Consider the following 17,651-nt stretch of genomic DNA (forward strand, 5'->3'; position numbering starts at 1 on the left):
CTGCCGTTGCTACGCAACGGGCCAGCCCTGCTACGCCCCAGCCCGGGGGCCGCCGGGAGTCTGGACTGCGTGGGCGTCGCTCACCTGCTAGGGGCAGAAGGGCGAGTCCCCTTAGCCAGCTGCAGTCTTTAGGGCTGTGGACGGGTCCTTCCTCCTCTGCTAGGCAAAGAGGTGGAGAGTGGGCTGACACTTGCCGACCAGGAGTGGGCAAAGGACATCTAATGAGGAGAAACCCGGCTTCTCCCCCGTAAGGGGCGTGACCGCTCTATGCTCCGCCTACTGCACCGCCATTGCCCATATATAGAAACAGCCACCTGGCCAGGTGTGCGTGCCTCCGGGGGCGGGGCCTGCGTGCAGCTGGGCGGGGCGCGCCGAGGGTCTGAGCGGGTGGGGAGCGCGGCGACGACGCCGGCGGCGGCACCCTACATTTTTTACCTACTTTGGTGCGATTCTCGCAGCCCGGCGATGATTGGCCAGCTGGGCACCGGGCCCTGGCGTGAGAGGAAAAATCTGCACATTTTTCCTCCTTCCCGAGGCGACCGGACCCGCTCTGGGCTCCCTATGAGTCAGCGCTCACCTCCCGTCGGGAGCGCGGGAGCGATTTGTTTATCTTCGACCGGGTCCTGGAGGGGCCGAGGCCCGGGGTGTGACCGGGGGGTGGAGGCAGCCGCAGCCGAACCCCTCTGGATCTGGGTTTTCAGCTCGAGAATGGTGTTTTCCTAACGGGCGATTGCACCAGACATACCGCTTGCAGGGGGCCAGAAGGAACCCCAGCGCTTTTCCAGAGGGTATCAGGGAGGATTTACAAGTGGGAAGGTTACTTCACATTAAATTGTACGTAATTTAGGCTGCCAAGAACATAATGGTCTATACCGAAACTATTTTAATTCCCCAAATATGAGGCTTCTGGACAAGGCAGTCAGTATGGGGTTTTTCAGGCTTGTTATTTTAATTCTGGGTACTATTTTAAAGCTGCTCTATGTGGTTTTTGTTCTGCCCTCTCAGTATAGACCGTTTCGCATTATTTTTTATTTTTAAGGCAATAAGGAAGTTGGGGCAATTTTAAGTCTTTACCACTGGCTGCAGGTCTGTGGTAGACTCCAACAGGGCTGCTCCAAGTCACGTTTGTAAGTTTCCTACTCAGTACAGACTGGGTGAGACCTCAAAGTTTGCATTTCTAACACTCCGCAGGTGAGCTATTACTATTGGATTCAGATCACAGGCTGAGAAATTGTGTGTCTAACTTTATCCGTCTGGTCTGCAGAGGGTCTGGTCTGCAGAGGACGTGGTGGCTGCCTGGAACCAGGAGGCTTTCTTTCCAGTCTTAAAACTCAAGCTTATTCAGTTAAGGACATGTGTCTGTCTGCCATGGCCTCTCACTTCTGCCTCCAGTTATATCCAAACATAAGAACTGAATGGTGTTACTGCCCTTAAGATGTTCTGTTCCAGCATCCTCAGTAAGTCAGAGTGGCCCTTGTGCCACTGGTGCTGGCCTGCCTTTCCTGCCACATTGTCTCATCTTCCACACCTTCCAGAGTGTGCACTCTTCCAAGCTAAACTTCTCATTCTAGTATCCTTTGTGCTCTTTCTGACTGCCATAGTCACTTATGCCACCACTTCCCAAGGGATGGATGGATAGTGGACCTTCCTGTAATCCTGCAGTTCACTTCCAAATCTTAGTAACAATTAACATCACCCGAGGATCTCGCTAAAATGAGATTGTGCAAAGCTTGGGTCTCAGCTTCCCCTGTGCAATGCAGATGCTGCTGGTCCTCAGATCACACTTGGAATATCCAGCATTTGTGAATTTTCCCCACTGTTAATGTAGCTCTGTATGGAATACAGTATTTGCCACTACTGTACTAGTAAATTAGACTGGTGGTTCATTGAGGTCTAAAGATACTTTAGATGTACTTATATGAACAGGGCCAGCCCTTCATATGTCATAAATATTTGCAGGTATCCAGTGAGTGCATCGTTATCTGGAGATGTTCATGGGTTTAACAGGTAAACTTGTGTGCTGGTTCACCATGGCTGGAAATGAGCCTCTATTTTCTTAGGGTCCCGTTGAACTTCAGCTGCTCTTTTAACATCCAGTCTTTCTAAATAGTCTCATCCCTCTTCACAGAGGAAAACAGTTTTAACATAATGCTGTAGGCTGAATGTGTATGTGCTCCCCCAAAGGAGGAAGCCTGATCTCTAACTTGTTGCTATTGGGAGGTCGCCCTTCCAGAGTGATCAGGTTCTAAGGGCAGAGCCCCCATGAATGGCATCAGTGCCCTAAACCCAGAGACTCCTCTGCCCCTCCCCCTATGAACACACACAGAGGACCAAGATTTGTAACCAGGTCCTACTTCTTGTAGATACTGAATCTGCAGGAAAAAATAACTCTCAGCCTGCTAGAGGTCAGTGGTGCTGAGTTCGTGTCTCTAGAATATCAAAGAATGAGGACAGAAGTGAAGAGTAGGAAAGGCTTATGGAGAGAAAGTTCTTGAGAGACAAGAGGGATCCCGGAAAGCAGGTAGCCCTGGAAAGGGGTGGCCCCAGACATGCTTGCTCTGCGAATGTTCTGTCAAGCAAAATCACAAGATGGGTACACCGTGGGTCAAACTGCAGTCAACCGGCAGGATCACAAGGATGGCACAAAGCTAATACTGGTCCAGTAGGAAAGCACAGCACTGGCAGGAGTGTACGGTAAGCATCATTCACTTTGGTTTATCTTTTAACACAGGAAGAACAAAGGTATTTTTTAAGGAAGGGACAGGAAGGGATGGGAGGATGGATCTGGAAGTTCTGGTCACTCATCTAGACACCTGAGGCCCATCTGGACTTACTGGACTGGGTACTGCTAATTACAGAATAATCTCAAATTGCTGTTTACCCCTTAGGGAGACATGAAGGCCAGGCCATCCTGCCTCAGTCTTGAGGACTGGGCTCCTTTGGATGTTCCTACAGCTGCAGTTTTGATGAATTTTCATCTTCCGTGCTGACTCCCTCGAGGGCTCATCCTTGTTTGACTGCCTATGAATTTCTGTCTAGCTTAGCTGTCTGTGGTAACTTGATTTTGGGCTTCCCAGCCTCCAGAACAATAAAAATAAGTCTCAGTTGTGTCTCCAGCCTCCCAGTCTGTGTGCGGCAATGTTACAGCAGTCAAAGTAGACTTACAGCATATGAAGTCCCTCTTTGAATACAGCATGCGTGCGCTCCATTTCTGATTTAGAAGGCATTATGCAAATATAATACTTGATTTGTGAACACACAAGTACTTTCATTTGAAGCCATTGATATGAGTGGCAGGGAAGAATAAATTCATTTTGAGAAGGTGGCAGACACATAGGTGTTACTAGTCTCAAAAAAGTTCCTTTGCCCAGGGGTAAACCCTATCAGAAGGTAGAGTACAGAAAAAACGTTTTGAATCTTTCCCCTGCCTTCCCACAAATTTACTTCCTTCGTATCTCCTGCCCTTGTGTCTTTTGTTAAGTAAGTTTAGTGATATGACAATATGGTACAATAAGGGAGGCCCCTAGAACCCTGACTCTCCTGCCGTGATCCATGCAGCTCCTGAGGTTCTTGGGGTTAAGGACCAGTGAGAAGATGAGAAAAATAAAAGACAAAACTGGAGTCAGGTGGAGCCTTTATCCTCCTGATGGGAGGAAAGGAACTCAACCACTGTAACACCTTTATTTATATACTGGGAAAGATGATGTCAATTTCAGCCCCTCTGCCTAGCAGCCCATTGCTTGGCAGGCCTGAGCCCCTTGCCTTCTTGGTGCTGGAACAACTTGTTACATAGCTTGTTTTGGACTTTCTGTTTTTTCTGGGCTGGCCTTGCTTTAGCCCCACATATGTAATCAATCTCAAGCTTCAGTGGCTCCCTATACGTTCCATAATCTCAAAGCCCTCCTTAAGGTAATGACTGGTAGTGATTCCACATCCAGTCTGGCTGAGAAATAGGCCCGGTGCATGTATTTTCCTTTTTTGGTGTTTTGTATAATGGCTTTATGCTAGACACAGAGTGAACTATAGCTGTTAATAATTGCCTCAGTGACCTGCATTATCATTGAATCATTCTTCATAATTGCTATAAGGCACGACTGTCTGCTTATTTAATCTTAGCCCTCCTGATAGCCATGTTGGTGATTTCCAAAGTGTAGTTGTCATCGTGGTTCAGGATGATGGACCCCTCCACACACACATGAGCAAGTGCACTTCTCAGAAAGGGACAAATAAGGGCATCAGATACTTGGCTCAAGGCTGAGAGTTCAAGCTCTTGAAAGTGTCTGTAGGAAGAATGTACCATAAAAATATGAAAAATAAGACAACATGAGTGCATCCCCAAGGCGCATTCTGGAATGAATGAATATAAGCAAGCTCCTGGCCCACATGCTGAGACTGCATTTTTTAAAACACTGTCGGTATCATACAGACTTCAAAATAGTAATTTAAACCACTGTCAGGTTTTGGTATGTAAAGTTCGTTTCAGTTATAACAGAAGCACAGAGGCACAGCGTTCAACCCTGGCATGTCAACTTGGTAGCATTTGAGATCTATCTCTTTCTGCTTTGCTCTGCATAGGCTCCTTTCCCAAGGTTACTCCCTACTCTAAAATGGCTGCTGGAGCTCCAGCTATCCTTTTCCCACTATCAGCAGTGAGAAGGAAGGCAGGGTAAAAATGGCACTCTCCATTTTCCAGGAAACTTCCCAGAAGTACCAGAGAGTTTTCCCTTTTATCTCATTGACTGAAACATAGTCACATGTGAGATACGATCTGTTTCCTGACTAGCATTATGCTCAGCTAAGAAGTTGGAGGGGGAAGGTACTAAGCAGAAGGGAGAGTAGATGTTGGGAGATGACTAGTGGTGACCCCCCATAGATAGGTACCTCTGCTGTCTGGTTCTGAGCAGATGGGAAGGAGCAGAGATGCTCGTTGGGGCCCAGAGGAGTAGGCAGTGCACACCAAACCTCTGAGAGATGGCCAGTGAGCCAGATGTGGCCTCAACACACACACACATGGCAGAGAGGTTTGCTGGAAGACAGGCAGGGTCTGCAGAGGTCACACCTGGACACTCCTCTCCTCACTGCTCTGTCTGGGTTTCGTGGACCAGGCAGCCCCAAGGCCTGGCATCCCGCAGTTACTTTAATTAAAGGTTGAGCATGTTTGTCTTCCTGGGCACCACAAGGGGTTTCGCTCAGCTTTTCCCAGAGCATGGCCGGGGTTTTGCTCAGCTTTTCCCAGAGCGTGGTTGTCTTCCACTTCGCTTCCAGAATGTTAACAATTCGACAGCTCCGTGTGCTTTGCACAGCCAGTGGTTCTTTGAAGAAAACCACGAAGAAATGGAACAAGAAATGGGACAGCAATTTTGGGCCATAGTTCTTAACCCTCCTGGACTGTAAGTTCCCTTAGAGATGCTTATGAGAAGTCTAAGGTGGGAGGACCCAGTTTGCACCTTCCCCTCCAAAGGCTCCTGAAGCCAGCCACTAAAGTAGATGTTTAAGGGAGCCTGGGGAGAACTTTTAAAAAGGAAACCCAGAGTAGGGGTAAATGAACACTCCCAGGGTTCCTCATGCACAGACACATGTGCACCACCCAGATCAGAGTTGCTGTCACATTGCTGATCCTTGGACTCAGCAATTAGATCCCAGAAATGGGCAGACCTGAGAGACAGGAGGTCATCTCCTGGCTGAGGTGAGCTGGATTCCAGGTTTGAGGTGCTCCAGTCCTATGCACCCCACATGTCTCCCCAAGCTTTCCAAGAGCAGCACACCCATCCTCATGGGATTCTAAAGCCTGGCAGGTGAAGATGTTAGAGGTGTGAGTCTGGAGATAAGAACAACGAGACACTGGGGGAATCTGCACACTGAGAAGGAAAGATAGGGACAGAAGCAGAAGGAGGAAGAGGACAAGAAATCATCAGGAAAAATGTTAGGAAGCTAAAGGCAGCAACAAGTCAGAGATGCAGAGAGTTTGACACTGGCTCAGGCTTGGAGGAGGAAGGGAAGAGGCCAGTCTGTGAAAAGGAATTCGGGGGAGTTCTGAAGATGGTGGCTTGATAGGTAGCAGGGTAGAGAGCCTCTCTGAGAAAAATAACTCAGACGCTAGAATTTAACAACATGGAAAAGACCAGACAGAAGGAGAGTGATTCTCATGACCCACGAAGAAACTGGGGGAAAAAAAAAAGAAAAACGTGGATGAAAGGCTGGGATCAGATGCGCTCACTGGGACAGGTCTGCGCTGTGCTGGGTGTGCCAGGGAGTCCAAACATTCACGGTCGCACTGACACCGTGAACGCTGAAAATGGAAGTTGGTAAGTCTGGGGCTCTTGGCGGGAGGACATGGCGCAGTGTAGAATGGAGCCAAGGTGGAGGCTGCATTAATTTGTGGTGAGTGCTGGAAATTGATCCAGTGGTGGGTAGAGCCAGCCGGAGGATTTAAAAGCCACATTAGTCTTATTGCTCTGTTTAGTTTGATTATATTTTGTTCCGCTCTGTCTACTCATACTAGATTTGAGGGCACGGACAACTATCCCAAAAATAGCAGGATATACTACGGTAATTATGTTTAATTTCCTATTAACTTAAACTGAAGCCCTGTATTACTTACATTGTCTTACTATGACTGATCTTATTTGAACTGGTTTGTTAGACCGCTGTTTTGTCTTGACTGATTTTATTCGAATTTGGTATGCTTGATAGTATCAAGTCTAAGAGTAGAGGCAACTACTCTGAAGATGACAAGATGCAATAAGATACCCATTCCGCTTTGATTATTAACTGTTTTTGAAGTCCTACAATGCCTCCAATGTTGTGTTTTTATTAAAACACAACATGTATATGTAATGCTACGTTCAATTATATTGTACCTGATGATGTAGACAATTCTATTGAGAATAACAAGAGATAGCATAGTAACTACTGTAGATTACCTAGTATTGTGGTTTTATATGTCGTTTTCGTTTCATGTTTTTCTAGGAATTTATTTTGTTGTCTTGTTTTGATCTGTTGTTCCCTGTAATACAGAAAGGATAGGTATACACGTGTAGAATTTCTAAACAGTTTACAGGAACAGATTATATAATACATGATGTAATGAACAGATACTCTGAAGAAGAAAACACTAAGATACCCAGTGCTAATTCTGTAGCATTATGATATAAAATCTAGCAATACTATTATTCACTGTTCAGAGTGATATTAGTCTCTTATGTTTAATTTCAACATATGTAAGGATATGGACAGCTATTTCAAAGAGAATGAGAGATTTTATGGCAGCTAATGTTGACTTTCCTATTGCCTAGTCTTGAAGACCTAAAAAGCCTTCATCATCCTGTTCTGATTAGTTTAGTACTATAATGTTCAGTATGTATTCACTGTGTGTGAAGATGTGGACAACTATTTGGAAGAAAACAAGAGACAATACGATAGACAGTGGAGATCTCCAGTAGTCTTGCTTTGAAATCTGTGTTTCTTAAAATTGTTTCCTTATGATCTGTTTTGTTCTGTTTAATTTTGCCCTCTTTAAAATTAAAAAAAAATGAGGAAGTGTAATAGGAAATATAAAAAAAAAAAGAAAAGGAATTTGGGACAGTGCAGTTAGCAAAGTGAGGGAAGAAAGTGCTTGAGAAAACACTGGCTCTGGACATGCTGCCGCTTATAAGTTTTTGGTTTTGGAGACAAGGGCTCACTTTGTACTTTAGGCTGGCCCTGAAATCATAGCAGTCTTCCTGACTCTGCCTTCCAAGTGCTAGGCATGCACCACCATACATGACAGCTTTTTAGAGAGTAATTACTGAGTTCCTCAGACAGAAGCTTTCTTTCTCTCAATAAATATATTCTGCTCTTAACTGCCATTGTTCCAAAAATTCATTCTTTGACTTTAGAGAACACGAACTTGTACTGGACATTTAGCAATGTCAGGAGTTTCTTTCCCCTCTATGAAGATCCATGTGGCTGGGCTCTCTCTGGACTCTTCAGGAGCCCAACTGATGGAGCCAACTGAGCCAGAGGGTTGATGCTGGGTCTTTGGCCCGGCAGGAAAGTGGGTCTGATGCCAGTGGGGCTTCTCACTTGTGTTGGCCAAGGGTGCTACAGGAGCTGGCTGACCTCACTCTGCTGGGTGGAGGAGAACACCCAAGGGTCTCAGTAAACACCCAGCTCCTGTGGGCTGAGACGCACAGGACAGCGGGGACAGCCAGTTTACCTTCCTTGTCGCCTTCACCGCCTGGTTTTGCCATCTGGGCTTGGGAGGAGGTTGCTGAACGATGAACGATGATTCAACTAAAGAAACTCAGCTCTTCCTAGGAGGAAATTCAGGGTGACAGCCGAGGGTGACTCCACCAGAAACAGTCAAGGGTGGCGGCTGGGGTGTGAGACTCCAGTGCCTTTTAGGGTAACCCTTCTGCTGTTACCACTAAGACACCAGGGTCGTCACCACCCCCACAGGGAGGTCTTGGAGTGGCCTGGAGGCCACTGCCTAGTGTTTTGACCAACCCTACTGTATGTGGCCCTGGGACCTTTGCACCCCTGGTCCTGCATGAGCCCCTGAGGCCCTGAAATACAGGAGGGGCTGAGCGTTTGGCTCCATGAGAGAACACACTCCCAACACCAAAAAAAAAAAAAAAAAAAGCCTTAATTAAAAAAGGGTTTATTGTACACTAAGCAATTTGTGGAGTGGTCTGTTCCTGGCATGCTATGGCAGGCCCTTGAGTGCTGGTGGATAATCAGTAGGATTTGGGTTCTAGACATGGGACCTGTGTTTAAAAAAAAAATCAGTAAATTGCCACAGGAGTCCAGCTGCAGAGGACTGGGATTTCTCTAGCTCCCCAACATGGGAGCCAAGTAGTTTCAGCCCTGCATCTAGGAGCCGCACATACAGAAGAGACCCAGGTTGTATCTTGCAGTCGCCTGCACTGCCTGGGATAGTGGTCAGTGAATTCGGGTACAGTCATCTTGAGGTGGGGCTCTCGCTGGACTTTCCATGCTGGCGGTGTGAGGAATCACTCACCCATTCCATGCCCATCCTGTGGAAAACCTCCCCTCCCACCCCAGGAGCCAGTGAGTCACTTCCTCCCGCTACCTTCTGGGCTTCCTTTCTGGGCTGGGCCCTCCCTGGGGGACTCGGGGTCCCTGGGTAGGAAGGGGGTCCCAGTGACAGAAGAGGAGAGCGAGTCCTGTGCCCTGACCCGGCCAAGCACTGCATTCTGGGCTCAGCCCCTTGCTCTTTTCCTCTGCAACCTTTCCAGGACAGAAACTCCCATAGAAGGTGCAGCTGCTGTGGGCTTTGTCTATGACTCATGGAAATTTCTCAAATGATAAACATTGGCTCGGCAAGAGCCTGACCTAAGAAACACTCTGCCAGACCAGAGCCATGGTTACAAAGGACAAGGAAGGCACATTCAACAAAGCAGCTGCAAATCGGCTTCCAGGCTCTCTGAGGAAAAAGAGCAGAAAGTGAGGTTGGGAGGCTGAGCTGCCGTTCCTGGCTGGGTCCCAGGCGCCCTGTGATTTTCCAGAGGCCAGAGCCTTTCTGAGCTGCTTACAGGGTCTTCCAGGCCCCAGACGTTGCAAACAATGCCAGAGGGAATTTAGCTCATGCTCTTTGGGGCAAATATAGCAGAATTCTTCACTGGCCCTAAAACTAGTGAGGGCGAAAATGAAAGTATTTTCCCCTCAGGAAAGGAGGAATGGATATTTTCCTTGTGGAGTGAAAATATCCCTCCCCTTTGTGGAGCAGAAGCTGGGAGTCGGGGGAGGTGTCCAGATCTGGAATCTTATTTCAGAGAAAAGTGAGCAAGTGGCCCATAAACACCATCGCGGGTCTCCTGAATCAGGTTTTCCTTGTCACGGGACACAGTCCGCATTGCTTTAAATTTCGCATTAGCTGGTTTTATTTTCTACAAAAAATCTGATATACTGATCATCACACCCAGTGAAAAAAGCCTGGCCATCTTCTCTTTTGGTGTCAATAATCCTAAAGGAAACCTAATCACAAGTGGCTTCAGCCTGCTCTGCCTGCAGCTGGCTTATCCTGTCTGACTGTGGTCAAGAGAGTGGCATTACTAGGACTGTGTATGTGTGTGGGCGCGCATGTAAGCGCTCACACACACACACACACACACAATATATATATATATATAGTTTGGAGTTGTGATAAGCCGATGGTAAGGAGGACTAATAACAATTCAGAATGAGATGGGCCAGGGATGTAGCTTAGCAGCACAGAAAGTGCAAGGTTCTGAATTCGATTCTGGTACAAAAAAAAAGCCAGAATGGGAACAGTCTTAGGCCACAATTATTCTTTAATTCTTTAATTTTTAGTATTAATTTATGGGCTACTGGGGATGGAAATCAAGGCCTCCTGCGTGCTAGGGGAGCAGTGCAGCACAGAACCATATCCCCAATCTAATTTTTTATTTTTGACATGGTTGTATATACTTGTGGGGGTATAATGTGATATTTTAACATACATGTGTGTTATGTAATGATCAAAGCGGCATATTTCACTTACCCATCATCTCAGACTCCTATCATTCCTTTCTGAGACAGAGTCTCACTCAGTGCACGTCGACCTTGCACTCTCTATGTAGCCCAGGCCAGCCTTGAACTCACAGAAGGCTCCCTGCCTCAGCTTCCCGAGTGCTCCATTGTGGCCGGTCTCTCATATCCTCCTAAGGGGGTACATTCAGTCCTGTTCTGGCACTTGAGTTCTGTGTTGTTAACTGTGACACCCTGTGCTGTGGCCATTGGTGCTCCCTTCATTTTCCTCCAGGCCACTTTGCGCCCCTGACCAAGGCCCTCACTCATCAATGTGCAGCTCTAGTTCCCCAAAATCTGCCCTTCAGATCCGCAGAGCAGTGCGACCCCGGGGCGTTTGCCCTTCTGTGCCCGGTTTCGACGCTGCGCTCTGAGCCACCCAGCTGAAGAGGCCAGGCCCTGTGCGGGTTTTCTCCGCGTGCCGAATTGCGCCTGTGCCAGGCCCACAGTCACTGGAGGTCCCGAGGTTCCTGGGGATGGGTTGAGGCCTGGGAAACCTGGTGACCTGGAGGAGGCGGGGGGCACCCAGCGACCCGGCGCGCCCCTCCCAGGCTCTTGCGCAGAAGCGCGCAGGCGAGGTAGCGCGCTGGAGGGACTGGCAGAGCAACCGCAGCTGCGGCGCCCCCTACCCCACACCCTCAGCGCTCCGAGCCGGGCTCGGGTTCTGCAGGCGCCGAGTCCGCCAGCGCCAGGTTAATAAGGAGACGCGTCAGGCTGGGCACTCGCTGGCAAGCAGGAGGACTGCCTGAGCGCCGGCCCTGCAGCTCCTTCCCTGGCCTGCAGGCTCACCTGCGGTGCAACCCGACGGGAGTGGCGAGGGGTGGCAGGCGTGACCCTGCAGATAGCCAGGGTAACCCTGGCAGCCGCAAGCAGCCTTCTGGGTGGCTCCGGCCGGAAGCCCGCACTGCTGCCAAGGCAGAGCTTTGGGTCCCAGGCAGGGCCCGGGGCCGCGGGAAGAATCATTTCAGAGACATCTCGGTGCTTCTTTCCCCGGTTGTTAAAGCGTACAAGGGGCTGGGGATTTAGCTCAGTGGTGTAAGCATCTGCCTGACAGGTGCGAGGTTGTGATTTTGATTCCCGGTACCGGCAAAGGCTGGCCTGAGCCACAGGATGACATTTTGTCTGAAAAAAATTTTTTCCTGGCCCTGAATCAAGGCCAAAACGCTGTTGGTTTCAAGCAGGAGCCTAAAGAGATGTCTTTCTATAGTCTGTTGGCCATTTCAGAACTTGAACAGTAAAATGGTAAATTCATTAGAAAGAGACAGCTTAAAGCAACACCCCCACACAGCCCCACCCCATAAGGGGCTGTGAGTATGGTAGGCCCCAATGGCCCCGGACCCGAGCCATGGACGTTTACTTGGACCCACACCAGGCTGGGACCTGCAGCGCTGGTAAACCAAGCCCTCCCCCACCCCCCAGCCTGGTTTATTTTGTTGATCTTCAGTATACATGAAAATATGGACAGCTATTCGAGAGACTCTACAACAGCTATTAGTGACCACTGGTTTTGAAGACCTAAAACACCTTCCTCATTCTGTTCAGATCAGTTTTATACTATGTTGCTTTGTATGAATTCTCTGTATATGAAGACATCAACAACTATTTGGAAGAAAACAAGAGACAATATGATAGTGAAGATCTCAGATCGTCTAGCTTTGAAATTTATCTCTTACATTGCTTTCTTATGTCCTATTTTGTTCTGTTTTGTTGTGTTTAATTCTGCCCCCTTTAAAATAAAAATAATTTTAAAAAATTTAAAAAGGGCTGGGGGTGTAGCTCAAGGGTAGAGCCCTTCTCTAGCATGTATGAGGCCCTTGCTTCAGCTCAACATTACTAACAGGAAAACCATACAGGCTTATAGGAGAAATCTGAAAATACTACCTTTTTATCTAATGATTTTAAAAGTGGAGTGTTTTTGTTTGTTGTTTTTGCTTTTTTGAGACAGTCTCATTGTGTAGTTCAGGCTGTGAACTCACTTTGAGACCCCAAATTGACCTCAGACTTGCAGCAATCCTCCTGCCTCAGCCTCCTGAGTGCTGGGATTATAGGTATGCCCCACAATGCCTTACTGAAAGTGGTCTCTATATATTAAAAAAATAGTTATATACATTATTGGGGAACACCTCTCATTTAAAAAAAAAAAGCAAAACTTCTATATAGAAAAATTTCATTTTCATGCCCTTCAAATTTTCCCTCATTCAAATTAAAACCTTATCATTGTTTGACATGTACAGAACAAAGCCTAGACTGTTTCCTTCCTGACTTTGTCCTGTACATTTACACACATAGGTACACACACACACCCTGGATGGCTGGGTGGATGGATGGATAGATGGATGGATAGAGATAGAGAGGTAGATGAGACAGACAAACAGACATTGAGTTCTGGGGTCATTTCTTGCAAATATGGTCCTATGTTCCATTAGCCTATTTCACCACTGTATATCTTGGGCATCTTTCTTCGGCCTTCCTTATGGATTCACCCCTATTCTTGCTCAGCTGTCTAGGGTTCTGCAGCAGGAGGCACCAGAGTGGATTTGGGCCTTCCCTTACCAGGGGAGGTTTGATGACTTCCAGTGACTAGAACTGTGGTCGCCCTCCCTGCTCCAGCCTTGGTGCACCCTCGCCCACACTGGATAGCTGTCTACATCTATTGTGTTGACCCTGTGCGTTGACCCCATGCGTGAAAAACATATCTCACTGCTGAGTGTGCAGTTTCCTGATGACTAGTGTGCGGTATCCTTCTGAGCGTTCTTCCTGCTTCCTCTCCTGGGGGCTTCGTCCTCATGGCCGTGTCCGGTTTTACACCTTCTGATCATTAATCCTTGTTCTGCATTTGTGAAAAGAGGTATTTCCTAGTTGTTTCTTACCTTTGAATTTTGGTAAGGTACAGCTTACCTGTTATCATGGGTTAATGAAGTTAAACGTGTGAAGGGATCAATTTTGTTGAAATGTAGGCCTGGCTGCCTGCATGGAGGTTTGGTGCTGGAGACTGAACCCAGGGCCTTCCTTGTACTAACCACAGACTCCACAGCTCAAGGGTACCTCCAGCATGGTAATGTACTTGAAAGATAAATTTGTTAACTGTTTTTTGGTGACTTTTGCATTTTAAATTACTTTGAAAGCCTTTCTCAACCACTAAGATTTTTTTTATAGGTGAAAACAGAATATATTTATTGAGGGAAAGAAAGTTTCTGTCTGAAGAGAGACAGAAGGGGGTCCCGAGCGAGTTGTCCCCACCACCAAGCTTTTATTTGGAATAAATTTTATATACTGTGAGGTATATTTAACTTTATTTTTATTTATTTATTTTTTTCAGACAGAATCTCACTGTAACTAGGCTAGCCTTGAGTTCACTAGATAACCAGAGTGGCCTTGAACTCACCATGATCCTCCTGCCTCAGCCTCCCGAGTGGTGGGATTACAGGCATGCAGCAGCACACCCAGCTCTAATTGTATTTTTTCTTACATGTATATCCAGTTTTCCCAGAATTACATGTCTAATTAGTCTTTTTCCCTCTGTTACAAAATATCATTTTTAAGGGCTGTAATCCTAGCACTCTGGGGCTGAGGGCAGAGGATCACTGTGAGTTCCAGATCAGTCTGGGCTATAAAGTGAGTCAAGGCCAGCCTGAACTGCATAGTGAGGCCTTGTGTCAAAAAGACAAAAACAAAATAAAACCATTCATATTATTACTGTTCATCCCTTTCTAGACACGGGCCCATGTGGGTCTATTGCTTATTCAATTTTTCCATCGGTTTTTTTCACTCTTATATGGATGTCACATTTTTAATTACTCAAGCTTAGTAGCAGATTTTAAAAAGCTGATAGGCCCTCTTTAAAAAAATTAGCCTTAGTTAAAAAACATTATCCTTAGTAACTGTACATTTTTCTCTACCAGAAATCTCAGAATCACTTGTGAAGTTCTGTGTTTAAAAAAAATCCCAGCTGCATTTGGTTGCTACTGCATTGTTTTTGATAATCCATTTGTGAGGAATCTGCATATTTATGATGTTGGGTTTTCCTATGAACACAGCAAGTTTGTTATTGTTTAGGTTTTCTTTTGGGGGCCTCACTACAGTTTTATACTTTTGTCTATGTAGAGCCTATGAATGATTTTAAGGTATTTTATTGATTATATTTTATAATCAGTTATTGCTTGGGTCAGAGTAAACACCTGATTTTTGTACATTAATCTTATAGCTAGCTACCTTGGTGAATTCTCATTAATTCTAATACTGTTTTTTTCTTTGGTTCTTTTTTTTTTTTTTTTTTTTTAATAGGGTCTCACTATGCAGTTCGGGCTGGCCCTGAGCTCACTTTGTAGTCCAGGCTGGTCTCAAACTCCCAATGATCCTTCTGCCTCCACCCGCTGACTGCTGAGATTACAGACATGCGCTGCCACACCTGTCTCGAATGCTGTTTCACTAAATATCCTGAGATATTTTGAAAGTGGTGTCATATAAGCCACAAGCTGTGACAATTCCCTTTCTCTGCTTCAAATTTTTTTTTTCTACTTCAAATTCTTACAGCTGAATTCTAATTCTTGTGCTTGCGTGGATTGGGTTTGACTTGTGGTGCTGACTGGGGAGATGAGAGTAGGCATCTTTGCCTTGTTCCCTGCTCGAGAGAAAAAACTGCCAGTATCCCATCATCCCTGCTCTCCTCCACAAATCAGGCTTGTGTCAGATAATCCTTCAGGAAGACAAAGAGCTTTCTTACCCTGTTTTTCTAAGAGCTTTCATCACCAGGGGGTTTGGCTTCATAAAATATTTTGGAGATGCCACCAGAGTTTTCCTTCTTTAATTTGCTAACACAGTAAAGGCGATGAGTGAGTTTTCTGATGCTGACCCAGCCTTACCTGTGGCACATTCTATTCAGCCAGCAGCTTGAGCTCCTGACTCTGCTTAAGGCTTATCTGTCATTTACTTAGAATCTTTACATTTATTTCCACAATGACATTGGCCTATGTTCTGTTACGGTTTTATATTTGTGATATCCTGGGGTGCTCTTGATCCCAAGATAAAGAATAAGTTGGGTCTATTTCCTTTTTTTGCTTTTCTCTGAATGTATCATAAAGGTGAAGCTTAGTTTTGCCATAAAGCTTTGATAACAGTGGCCTAAAAGTCAATCAGATCTTTAGATCTGATTTAAACATAAACCCAACTTCAATTAGCCTTAAATTAACTTTACTATCGTTATCTATGGGTGTTACTTTACTCAGACTATCTATTTTTGAAGTCAACATGTCTTTTTTTTTTCCTAGAAAATCACACACCTATGCAGATTTTAATTTGGGGGATATAGTACTCATACTGGCTGGAACCCAGGTGACAGCCCTGGAGCAGTGGCTCTTCATCCTGCTCAACTCATCTATGATTTGATAGGAGTCATGAGGTGGGGAAACAGTGACTGTCACCTAGTTTCAAAGATTATACATCAGCACCTCAACCAGCCCTATTTACATTGCTTAGAGCCAGTTGAAGAGGATAGGATTTGGTTTAGCGAGCTCTGTACACATTAGTACATGGAGATAGGGCCAGGTTTCACTAAAATGGGGATGACTGCTCTTTTTTTGGTTCTAGGGATCTGATTCACAATCTTGTGCTTGTCAGGCAGGTGCCTGTGACGCTGAGTTAAACCCTCAGCCCCTATAATTGCTCTTTGTTCAAGGAGAGTCAGGTGGTTCTGCACAGCTCCTAGGTCCTCTAGGTCCTCCCTCGATTTTTGCCTTTATCCTTGACCTCTGTCCAGAGCTTCAGACATGCAGATCCAACTGTCCATTACACATCTGCTCTTGGAGGCTTGACAGAGATCTCCTTTTACCATGGGTCCATAGAACTCCCAAGATTTTACCCCAAACCAGGTCACCTCTAACCATCCCACCTTGTGAATGGCAACTTCCCCTTTCCCGCTGGGCCAGATCCTACAGGTTTGGCTTTGATCCCCTCTTCCTCTCATGCCCACATCAGCAAATTCTATCAGTTTCCCTTTCAAAACATCCCCAGAGCCCTGGAGCCTCCATCACTCCCTCCTACCCCCCCCCCCATGGCCAATTCGCTATCACCTGTCCATGTGACCTTGTCTCTCTGTCTCTGCGGCCCTTGACCCAGCCGACACCATGGTCCTTTAGCTGGCTCCCTGTGGCCTCCTTCGAGCCTCTGCTGAGCTGTCCTCTCCTTGCTGGGCCCTCCCCTGGCAGCCCCATCTAAAATCACCACATCCTGCCCTGCTGGACCCTCTCTGCAGCGCTGACCATACTCTAACCTAGTCCAACTTTCACTTATTTATCTTATGGACTTTTACATTTTATCAGTGTATACTGTACGTATCAGTAGGGCATGGCAGGGGGATTCAGGACATCTGCGCTAGGTGTGATGATGAAAATCACGACGATTAGAGCACTTCCTGTATTTCTTGATTTTCTGTATATTCTAAGGACCAGAATATAGAAACATGGTAGATACATTGTCAATTAAATATTTGCTGAATAATTAACTAAATAGATCCCATAAAATTGGTCAGAAGACATTGCCGGTGTAGACATGGTCCCCAGGGCAGCAGTTCCCTTGCATTGCAGTTGGCAGTGATGAGTCCGGGGAACTTGGCCCCCTGCCCCTTCTGCCAGCCCTGACCACCCTCCTCCCCCCACAGCACCAACAGAGCCAGCCACTGTGCCCCACTGCAATGGGGCCTTGGGCACTCACGGCAATGCCAGGGAGTGGCCCAGAAGATCATTCTGCCCTGCGCTTGGGGAAGAAGAGACCTTGGTGCAAACCTAGGACCCAGGGGCTCAAAGGGAGGAGACAAAGAGGGTCCTTCGCATGGCAGAGCAAGACTAGGAGACTGGAGAAAACTCAGTGGCGAGTGGGGCACAGAACTAGGAGGGCTTGGGGGGCTGAACTCACCATGCAAGGCTGGGGCTTGAGGTCATATTCTTCTTTTATGTTTATTTTATTTTATTTTTTTTTGAGACAGGGTCTTACCATGCAGTTCAGGTGGCCTTGAACTCAGTTTGGAACTCAGGCTGACTGAACTCACAGGAATCCTCCTGACTCAGCTGCCTCGGCCAGCCGAGAGGAGTCTCCTGTGATGTCGGCTTGGCCAGGCAGATGTTGCT

General features: G+C 46.7%; 1 long non-coding RNA gene and 1 pseudogene across 1 annotated transcript; both read left to right on the forward strand.

Annotated features, from left to right (window-relative positions):
• The first annotated feature begins 76 nt into the window (after positions 1-76).
• On the forward strand, positions 77-3,104 carry LOC106029035 (uncharacterized). Its single transcript, XR_001202676.3, has 2 exons — positions 77-2,694; positions 2,889-3,104. It is a non-coding gene; the product is annotated as an uncharacterized LOC106029035 (long non-coding RNA).
• Positions 3,105-11,669: 8,565 nt separating this feature from the next.
• On the forward strand, positions 11,670-11,797 carry LOC111753473 (small nucleolar RNA SNORA2/SNORA34 family; annotated as a pseudogene).
• The last annotated feature ends 5,854 nt before the right edge of the window (positions 11,798-17,651 follow it).

The sequence above is a fragment of the Cavia porcellus genome, unplaced genomic scaffold (assembly GCF_034190915.1).
Source record: "Cavia porcellus strain 051 isolate PalLab524CR breed Dunkin Hartley unplaced genomic scaffold, mCavPor4.1 scaffold_5, whole genome shotgun sequence".
Taxonomy (NCBI): Eukaryota; Metazoa; Chordata; class Mammalia; order Rodentia; family Caviidae; genus Cavia; species Cavia porcellus.